General features: G+C 35.6%; 1 protein-coding gene across 18 annotated transcripts in view; it reads right to left on the reverse strand.

The window, feature by feature from the left end:
• Positions 1-11649, reverse strand: part of nrxn1a (neurexin 1a) — a 1799241-nt gene that overhangs the window by 1686578 nt on the left and 101014 nt on the right. The gene's annotated exons all lie outside the window — the stretch shown is intronic.

An 11649-nucleotide genomic window follows, 5' to 3' on the forward strand; every position in this document is an offset into this window, starting at 1 on the left:
GGATTAAGGAAAATTCCAAACATTTTATGAGTAACATTAAAAGCAATAGACTAACAAGGGCCATTAAAGATCAAAATGTCAAACTGTGTACTGAACTAGAGGATATATAGTATGTAGATGAGTTCTTAAGTGAATACTTCTTCTGTGCATTCACTCAGAATGGCACTTCAGCTGAAGAATTTAAGAAGTAGGGTGGTGAAATTCGAGAAGATGTTAGTATTAAAGGAGGAGGAGAAATTAAGTGTCTTAGCAATCTTATTTATGATGGATAACTTCCCAGGGCCTGATGAGATGTATTTCAAGCTGCTATGGATGCCAAAGGAGGTGTTTACCAGGGCAATGACAAAGAATGTTTGCATCTTTGCTAGCCGTAACTGAAATGTCAGATGACTGGAGTATAGGAAATATGTTACCTTTATTTAAGAATGGCAGCAAGAATAAGTCAGGTAATTACCAGCCAGCGAGTCTAATATCAGTGTTTGGGAAATTGTTAGCAAAAATCCTGAAGAAAAAAATTAATAGGTTCCTACACTTTGAAAGACAAAGATTGTGTTTTCGGTATTTACTGTGATTGCCTGCAATAAAATGGATCTCAGGGTAGTATATGGTGATATATATGCACTTTGATATGAACTAATACTCTTGCTCATTATCATGCACTTTAATGATCTGAATATGAATGCAAGAGGGATGATGGTTGCAGATAGCATGAAAATTAGTGATGTTGATAGTGAGGACAGTTTTAGTTTGCAAGAAGATATTGATCAGTTGGCAATTGGGCACTCCATGAACACCACATGGGATTACGCAAACACAATATTTACAATGAACGATAGAGCCCTATAGAGGATTGACAAACAGAGAAACCTTGGTGTATATTGAAGAATGCCTTGAGGTGGCAGTGCAGGAAGACAAGGTGGTGAAGACAACAGTTACTGATCTTTATTAGCCCTACTGTAGAAAATAAGAGCAGTGAGGTTACAATACAGTGTTAATAAGTTAGGACACAACATAAGCATTGTGTATATAAAGAATGTGATCACACTAGAGAGGAAATTGACCAAGATAATGCCTACATAATGTTTGCAAGGGGATCTTTCTTGTAAAGGCAAGAAACTAGAGAGGTTCTGTGCGTTCACTTGGAGCAGAAAAGATGGAGTAGGAATTCCTTGACTAAGATTTATTAAGATTATGAGGAGTACAAACAGGCTCATCACAGGGAATCTTTTTCCCCATAAAGAGAAGTTAAAACTAAAGGACGTAGGTTAAAGGTGAAGTTGTGGGGACTGGGGGAGAGGTTTAGTGGAGATCATTTCAGTGAACATTTTTTTTGTTGTCTAGAAGGGGAAAAAAGCCTGGAATTTGGGGAAAGTAAACTGCCTGAGTGCCTTTCTTCTTAAGTGTTGCAGGTATTGTCACAATACTAAAGAAGTATCTAGATGAGCACCTGAATTGTCAATGCATGGATAGCAATGATCAATGGCTAGTAAAAAAGGTTAGTATATCCAGACAATTAATGGTTGAGCTGGAAATGATGGGCTGATGGGTCTGTTTCCATTCTGAATGATTCTATAACTTTGTGAATCAGTCTGGCTACTGTGTTCGCAGCTTTCCAGAATCTAGGGAATTTTAGAAAATCATACACATTGCATATACCATCTCTGTGACCACTTATTTCAAGAGTCTAAGATGTCCGTCAATAGACGCAAGAGTGTGGTCAGCCTTTAGTCCATTTAATCGCCATACCACCTTTTCTTTGGTGACAGAAATTCCTTCACCCCTTTTAGCACACTAGTAATTCCAGATTTTCTACTATGCTAAGATAGAATATCCATTCAAGTTCTCTGACATTTCCTTATTTCCCATTACCAATGTCATCCTCAACCACGAAGAGACTGATGTTACTTTAGCAGACCTCTTCTCACTGATGTGTAGAAGATCGTGCAGTTTGTTTTTAGATTGCTTGCCAGCAGACTTGTATGTTTTTGCTGCTTCTATATGCATTTTAAGAAGTATCTTCTGCGAGTATCTGAAAATGTTCCTATCATCTGATATATAACTTATTGTCATATAACAATTTTCTCCTTTAAACTGTTACCATCCTCAACAGTCTTAATTAGCCAGAAGAAGGTGATCCTTCTTCAAATTTACTTTCTCAATGGAATATATTTTGCTGAGAAATACGAAATATCACCTTAAAAGACTGCTATTATTAACCTATACATTTTTTAATCGATCTTCCCATTCCATATTAGCAATACCATCTTCAAAGCATTATTGTTATAGTTGCTTAATGCATTAATTTCACACGAAACCAAAAATGTATATTGCATTCTCTCTTCCCTTTAAGATTGCAAAAGGAGCTGGAAAAGGCATGTAATAAGGGTAATGACACAACTGTAATCAGGGACTTCAATATGCAAGGTGATTGAGAAAATAAAGTTTGTGTCAGATCGCAACAGAGGGAATTCTTTTGAATGCTTACAAGATGACCTTATAGAGCAGCTTGTGTTTGAGCCTACTAAGGGAAAGTCTATCTTAAGTTGGATGTTGTGTAATAACCTAGATTTCATTAGGCAGCTTAACATAAAGGAACACTTAGGAGGCAGTGATCAAAATATGATTGAATTCATACTACAATTTGAGAGGGAGAAGCATAAGTCATATCTGTCAGTATCACAACAGAATAAAGGGAATTACAGAAGCACGAGAGAGGAGCTTGCCCAGAAGAATTGGTGGGAGATACTGGCAGGGATGACAGCAGAACAGAGGTGCCTGAAGTTTCTGGAAAAAGTTTGCAAGGCACAGGATAGATATGTCCCACAGAAGTTCTCAAATGGCAGGGCTAGGCAACAGTGGCTGAGATGGGAAGTTAAGGACTGCCTAAAAGCCAAGGAAAAGGCATATAAGGTAGCAAAAGTGAGTGGGAAGTTGGATGATTGGGAAGCTTTTAAATCCAACAAAAGGCAACTAAAAAGCTATAAGGGAAAATATGAAATGAGGGCAAACTAGCCAATAATAAAAAGCAGGATACTAAAAGTTTTCTTTCAGTTATATAAAGAATAAAAGAGAGGTGAGAGTTGATATTGGACCACTGGTGAGGTAGTAAAGAGGGACAAAGAAATGGCAGATGAACTTAATAAGTACTTTGCTTCAGTCTTCACTGTGGAAGACACTAGCTATATGCCAGAGGTCCATGAGTGTCAGGAGGCATGAGTGAGTGTGATTGCTATTACAAAGAGAAAATTGCTAGGCAAACTTAAAGGTCTTAAGGTGCATAAGTCATCTGGACCAGATGAATTACATTCCAGAGTCCTGAGAGAGGTTGCTAAAGAGATAATGGATGTATTGGTCATGATCTTTCAAGAATCACTTAATTCTGGCACGGTCCCAGAGGACTGGAAGATTGCAAATGTCACTGCACTCCTTAAGAGTGGAGGAAGGCAAAAGAAAGGAAATTATAGGCCAGTTAGCCTGACTTCAGTGGCTGGGAAAGTGTTGGAGTCCATTATTAAGGAAAAGGATTTGGGGTACTAATAATAACATAAGTCAAAGTCAGCATGGTTTCTGTGAAGGGAAATCTTGCCTGCTAAAACTGTTAGAAGTCTTCAAGGAAGTAACAAGCAGGGTGGACAAAGGAGAGGTAGTGGATGTCACTTACTTAGATTTTCAAAAGGTGTTTTATAAGGTGCCTCACATGAGGCTACTTAACAAGATAAAATCCTATGACATTACAGGAAAGATACTGGCATGGATAGGGGATTGACTGTCAGGCAGGAGATAGAGAGTGGGATTAAAGGGGGCCTTTTCTGGTTGGCTGTCAATGACTAGTGATGTTCCTCTGGGGTCAGTATCAGGACCACTACTTTTCACATTGTTTGTCAGTGATTTAGATAGTGGAATTGGTGGTTTTGTGGCAAAATTTGTAGATGATACGAAGATAGATGGAGAGGTAGTTAGTGGTAAGGAAGCAATGTGATTGTAGCAGGACTTAAAAAAATTGGAAGAATGGGCAAAAATGTGGCATATGGAATACAAAGCTGGGAAATGTATGATAATGCATTTTGATAAAAGGAACAATAGTGCTGACTATTACCTAAAGCAGAGAAAATTTAAACTCAGATGTGCAAAGGGACTTAAGCAGTCTTAATGCAAGACTCCCAGAAGATTAATTCGCAGGTTGAATCTGTGGTCAAGAAACCAAATGCAATGTTGGCATTTATTTCAAGAGGAATGGAATATAAAAACAAGGAGATAATGCTGAAGCTTTATAAGACACTAGTCAGGCCATACTTGGGAGTATTGTCAACAGTTTTGGGCCCCTTATCTAAGAAAGGATGTATTGTTATTGCAGAGTGTCCAGAGGAGGTTCACGAGCATTATTCTGGAATGAAGGGGTTAACATATGAGGAGCATTGGGCAGCTTTGGGCCTGTGCTCACTGGAATTTAGAAGAATGCACGGGGAACTCATTGAAACCTTTCAAGTGTTGAAAGGACTAGTGGATGTGGAGAGGATGTTTCCTCTAGTGGGGGTATCCAGAACTAGATGGCACAGACTAAAAATTGAGGGGCAACCTTTTAGAATACAAGTAAAGAGGATTTTTTTTTTAGCCAATGAGTGGTGAACCTGTGAAATGCCTCTGCCACAGGCTGTAGTGGAGGCCAAGTCCGTGGGTACGTTCAAAGCGCAAGTTAATAAGATTCCCAACTGGTTGGGGCATCAAGGGATATGGTGAGAGGGTAGGTGTATGGGGTTGAATGGGATCCGGGATCAGCCATGGTGAAACACCAAATGGATTCGATGGGCTGAATTCTGCTCATATGTCTTATGGATCCTTAATTAATGGAATAATTAAGTAACCCAGTCTCATTACACAAACACCAAATCTAAAATATTCAGCTTACTGAATGCTTCAACAATTTATTATTCCAATTGTCTAACTCCTTTTTTAGAGCTTTGGAACATTTCTAAGAATCAGTTATGCAAATTTGTTGAAAGCAATCCCTATAGGCACCACACTACAGGCTGTTAGAGTTGTGGGGCTTGTTCTATGTTTTCTGTTCTATACTCACACTGCTATGTGGAGGTCCACATTATTTAGTATTGAGATGGTTTACTGCATCAAATGCCCATCAGAGGATTCAGAAAAGGCAAACCCACCACAGCTGTCAGTGATGAGCACAGGTGAGTTGAGTTGCTATTAGTAACAAATTCAGGTTTGGGCAGGAACAACAAGTAACACACATCAGTTGGAGGCAAGAAATTAGAGGGAGTGAGAGGAGAGAGGAGAGAATGACAAATGTGAGAGGAGAGAGCAATGTGGCAGAGCAAGCTTTGTAGAGAACAAAAAGAGAAGGAAGGGATCAGCCAAAGGAAGGAAAGTTATAGAGATACAAAACTCAGTAAATAATCTCTGGAATCCCCTTCTCCCTTCCTAAATCATATTATCTTCTCCAGTGACTGGTTTTCTCCCCTTCTCTATCTGTAATTCCCTCCCTATCTTTGCTGGCTCCTTCCCGCTCTCTGTTTGTAAGTATTCTGCACACACTTCAGGTCTCTTGAAGGTAGTGGAATGCATTCATCTACACCACAGAGTAGAAACTAAGGGCATTTTTCAGGCTTTGCAATTCAAGTCAGAAGTTTTCCCATATTATTTGCTGTTTACAGTGGAGGGGGAGCATTCAGCATGCAAACTGGACAGCTCTAGAACATATGAATAGATAAAAAATTGGGCAGAGATACAGGAAGTTTTTCAGAAATGTGTCGTCGTAAAACGGAAGGCGGAAGTTACAAAAGGGGAAAGTTTCAAGTACACCAAATAATTTTGCAGCTTCTGAATTTTTTACTGCAATACTTTGAATAAACAAGAACATTCAAACCAAGAGCCATGGTGCGTGCTTGTAAAGTGTAAAGTCTCACAGTTCAAAACTCTGTATTCTTTTTGGAAATATACTTTAAGATGTTATTTGCTTTCCTTACTGTTTTCCCTTCCATCCTCCATTCAAATCTGCCAGCAACTTCAGTCATCAAAAAAAATCCATCCTTGAACTCCCTGCTGTGGCAAGCTTTCAGATCTGCAAGGTGATTCATCTCGCAGTCAATGCCAATTTTCAACAAAGCCTCATGTTTCAACATCTTCACATTTATAGTATTTACCTTTTATATCACCACAATACCTTAATAGCATTTTCTAGAATTGCGGCTGAACCAATCTTCTTCATCCTCCTTTATCTCTTTGCAGCTTTGGATGATTAAACTTACCATCCTGCACCAAAGCCATTCTTTCCTTAGTAGGAGTGTTCTCAGTTATAACCAGAGGAACTCCTGCTAGGGTTTCTTTCCCCATCTGAAAAACAACGCCTTCAGACACTCCCAAGGCTCTTTCCCTTGTTGCTTTCTGGCAAAACGATTCAAAGACAAGACATCAGATTCCACATGCAAATGAAGAAATCCAGTTCTATCTCATCACTACACCACTTTACTCCTTTTTCTTCAGAAACCAAGGCATTCTTGTTGGTCATTTTGTTGTTTTGACAAGTATTCAGTTTTGCCATGGACTTGCAAAACAAAATGTTCACAAAATTTATGAAGTACTAATGCAAGAACAAAAATCAAAGGACATTATTTATAATACACAATTACTGTATTCAGAGGACACTGTTGAAAGCCTTTCAAGGCCTGGGCCAAGATATCTGAATCCTGAGAGCATTTCTAACTCCCCAAAATGTCATTGTATAATAAGCAATATAACTGATATATGTTTGTTCAATTCAACAAATCTCTTACAACAACTAGCTATGAGTGATTTGGTTTTAAATATATTTACTCACGAAAACAAAATACTGAATGCACAATGTGATTTCTAACTGCAACACCAAATTGCCAATCATTTGAATGTTAATACATTTAATTAAAGCAAAACACGCTGCAAAACCAATAATTTACATTTCTTTCCACCACAGTTATAACTAGGCGATAAAAGGCTTATTTTGTTTATTTAAGAGCAAAAAAAAGAATAAAACGTCTGTAAACAGCAATGCTGAGAAGCTGCCTACTGAGAAAACTAAACTGGCATCATTTGTAATCATGTCATCTGACTCATCTGATGAGTTATTTGCCATTTAACTTACAAGTGCTTATCTATAATCATGTATAAATAACACCTCTCTGCTACAGGGGCTGCAGGTGTCATTGGTATTTTAAGATTCTATTTCATAAAACCTCCTGCCTCCTAATGGCCCTATGTGCCATTCAGTCAAATTTTCTATTACTGTGGATGCACAAGAATGCAGAAATATTGTATCTATGCACATTACAGTAAATGTTTCTGGCAAATAATCTACTTTATCAGTAAAAATCCATAACTATAATTCAAAGCACATAATTTGTCAGTGCAAAATATGTAACAAGTGTTCAAATCATTTGACTACAGGCTTGGTTCGTGTAACTAAAAACATTTAAAATGAAAAATGTCTTATGTAATTTTTATAATTGAGTTTCTTTCAGAAATATATTACTATAAATTGACAATAATAAATCCTTACTTTTATCCAACTACCTTCTTACATCAGAAAATCATATATCTGCTACACCATTGAGAAACAGCACATCCTTCTCATATCAACCTATTAATACCACACACATCATTGTGGTTAGTAGTACCTGTATACATCCAATTTGCAGTTCACCCTACAACCAATTTATCAGTTATATATTGAATTGAACTTCCACTTCATCTAACCTCACAATTACTGCCACAAAGAATTAAAAGTGAAAACAAGTGCTGTTCATCTCCCTTAACACTCTCTTAAAACACAATCATCTATACAGGAAATAATCAACTAAAAAGCCCCTGTGATCATCGCCTGCAAAATCATGAATAAATTCAGGCTCTTCCTCAATGACAATTGGCACAAACTGTATTCGTTATAACAGAAGAAACAATCTCAGGAAACTAAAGATGAACATTTAGTTCTTCTCATATACATATATAGCTTACATTAACTGTCAACAATGGATGAAATGACAAGTTAAAGGTTTTTCCGAGGGGGAATGGTCACTTTTACTATAATACTTTGTGACGTTCATTCCAGTTGCCCATAAACCACAAGGAGCAATTGTTTCATCTCAAGCTTTTGAAATCTCCTAGTATTCTTCAGAAGATGAAAAGATTATCCCCACCTTCATTTCATCGACTCACATTGGTGACACACTGTAGTCTTTAAGAGTTCATACTTTTTTTTGTAAAAGCAACTGAACAAATGTTATCATTTAAATTGGAATACATCGCTGGTGAACAACAAGTGACAAGAACTGTTGCTTACAAAACATTCTGCTACATAACAGGAAAATAGATACAAAGACAGAAGTTGCATAAATAAAAGTGCAAACCAGTGAATATTTTGAAACATCAGTCTTCTAAAAATAACGTCAATAAAATATTTGGTTTTGAGCAGTTTATGGACAGTATGCCTGACTTGACTCTAAAAAAAACTTTGCAAATAAAAATTAAATATTGAATCAGCATTAAAATTATCAATGACTACCGTGCCCTTTTTACTGCTGCTGATTTTCTACACCTCTATAAATGGAGTAATGACATCAGCAAAACATGACAACACAAATTTCACTAGTTACAGTTTTGAACCAGAAACCCACACAACTTCGCTCATTTTAGAAATAAAATTGAGAAGAGAGCACTTTACATCAGGTTTATCCTTGTGTTAGGGGAGTTTGTAAAACAAAAAGTACATTGTGCATCATCAAATATCAAAAATTAGCTGATAACAAATGTATAAAAATATATTAAAATATCCAAAAGATACTCGTTTATGTCATAGTGCATTTTACAAGCTGCACGAGTGTAAAGTTACTGTCAATGCGCATGTGTTATTATCATATATTATTTCCATGTGGTATTTTGCAATTTAAGTTAATATTGAGACTACAATATAAATGTGCATTCTATACCATATTTATCATGCATTGTCGCATTTTCAGATACTTACAACGTTACTTTGCTGAGTTGATATTTAACTTAGTTCAGTTCTACATCACTCCCTTTCTTTTATTTTGTTCTTTGTACATTGTGGTGCACTTGCCCTTTTTAAACTAGAATATTGTTTAAAGTTTGAAATGAGGATCATTATTTTCTTGTGTTCTCAATCTAGCATTGTTCTCTCCTTGTACACTTCCATCATCCTAGTGTCCTTATAGTTCAGATAATGTAATAAATAATTAACAATATTTTGTGTTATTTATTCTATTTAAATCATGCATGGGCACAGCAGATAAATTTGCCAACATCTCCAAACGCTCAAACACAACTGACAGAAAAATTGCAAGAAAAATTCAATGAACTGGTGATTGATGGGCCACATAAAACCTATTTTTAGTTTGCAAGGTCCTGCCATGGCTATCAGTATAGGGAGAACATTAAAGCATTGTCACAGTTTTCACTCATGTTTCTTTAACAAAATCCTCTGTACAGTTGGGAAGCAGGATGGAGATTCATCTCTACCAAAGGAGGTGTAAGGTGCTCCTTCCTTCTGCTAGCCTGCAGGTCACACTTGGGCAAGCTGCAGCACACACTTAGCCCCCCCCCCACCACCAGTCAGGATCATGTGAAGCGACCACTGATGTAGGCAGACAGACAATCTCCTGGGGTCACCTGTCTTGCAAAGGTACTGCCCAGAAGAAGGCAATGGCAAACCACTTCTGGAAAGACCATGATTGGCCATGTTATATGACACAGTACGTAACAAACAAACTATGTCTCTACACAATTAAAGGTCCTGAATTACTGGTAATTATTAATTTCATTAGTGGATTTTAGGAAAAGTTGTATGTATTTCAACAGTGTTACTGACCACACAGATTGGATGCAAAAGTAATTGGGGCAACGTCTACTTCAGATCATGTATGAAAACAACAAGTAATTTTATAGAACTAAGAAAATAATGAAGGGTTTGTGCCAAGATTTTATGCTCAAAAATGAGTCATCAAATTAAGTGGAAATTAGTCTCCATTCAAAATATTGATTTTCCTTTGAATGGCCTTTGCTCAAAAAATATGTACTATGAAATATATATATTATATATATTTACTATATAAATATATACTAATTGCTACATTGATACCAGAGATTATCCAATTTATGCCGTGTTTAGAAAAATAAAAGTTGGATAACAACAGATAAATAAAAGTACTTTAAATCTGACCAGCTTGCAGTGATGTTAGATCATAAATGGCAAAAATAAATCACTAGCAATATTTTTTCAGGAACTGGTAGTAGGAATATTATTGGTACATAATATTACCTTACTTTTTAAAACAACAAAAAAAGTTCATAGTAAAGTTTCAACTTAATCTTTGATTTTACACTTTTTATCTCTAATTTAATTTGGAATTTGCATCTCCAATTCTCATTTCTTCTTTGGAGAAAATAATCATCATAATATTCCCATAAGAGAGAAGCAGCTCTTTTAAGATGGTACCTTCCTCATCTTCTAATATTTTATAAGATTATGATTACAGTTTGTACATGGTTACACGTGCATTTTTCTGAAACACATTTAGTGGGCCAACTTAAATATCTGGACATAACTGAGTTAGAGTATCCGATAATGTAATTACAGTTCAAAATTACAGGTATTAAAATATTTTCCTTCCTTGGTAATACTAAATAATGATCAAAGGACCCCCACAATTTACAACTCAACAACCGATTTTCTGTATTGAAATACAAAAATCAGTATTGAATAACATTAAAAGTTAAAACTGTTGGAAGCATGATTACAAGTACAAAAGAAGTTGAGTCATTGAAATATTCTTTTCTACAAATTCAAATTCATGCTTAACTTTATTCCTTATAATCAAATGAATCCTAGAACTACATAAGAAAATATATAAAATGAAAAAATATTATTTGTGGAAATCAAAATTTTGAATTGTTAGTGAATGCTAAATGAACTAATATTGCATAGCCAAATTAGTTGTTGATTAAAAGAGGACATGAGATGATCTATTTAAATTATGTCACATGGTTATTGCTTCTTTAGTTCTATTTTTCACTATTCTAAACAAAATGATTTTAGAACAGTTTATATATTATATATAAACCAAATTTATAAATCATTAGCACTATCTGCATTTCATAAAGCAACATCATGCTGTGGCAAATATTATGAATGCTATTAAAAATCAAGAAGAAACAGTAGTAAATTGGTGGTATTTCAGTGAAAGTTTTAGAGGCATTGAAGCTTAAAACTTTATAAAAGTAAAATTTAGAAATAAAGTTATCAAGTTTCCCGTGTCAAAATTATTTATCTAATCTAAAAACTTACTGTACCTCATTTATTCTGATGGTGATTTTTTTTATCTGTTTCCATAAATAGGACAAGTTATTTTATATCCATAGTTTAACTTTAGTGATACACGTAATATTGCCTTTAAGCCATGGATAACAACTACAATGAAGTTGAAAATAACAGTTAAATGACTTAGGAATAAAGTTAAATAAAACTGATCTTTAACTATGTCTGAATAAAGGAAAGGACATGTTGTATATATGAGAATTTTCCAAGTTTAATCTTAGAACTTTCCATACAACTAACAAAAGTTGTAATAGTTAATTAGTAAAGATAAC

Source organism: Mobula hypostoma, chromosome 8, assembly GCF_963921235.1.
Source record: "Mobula hypostoma chromosome 8, sMobHyp1.1, whole genome shotgun sequence".
NCBI classification, from domain to species: domain Eukaryota; kingdom Metazoa; phylum Chordata; class Chondrichthyes; order Myliobatiformes; family Myliobatidae; genus Mobula; species Mobula hypostoma.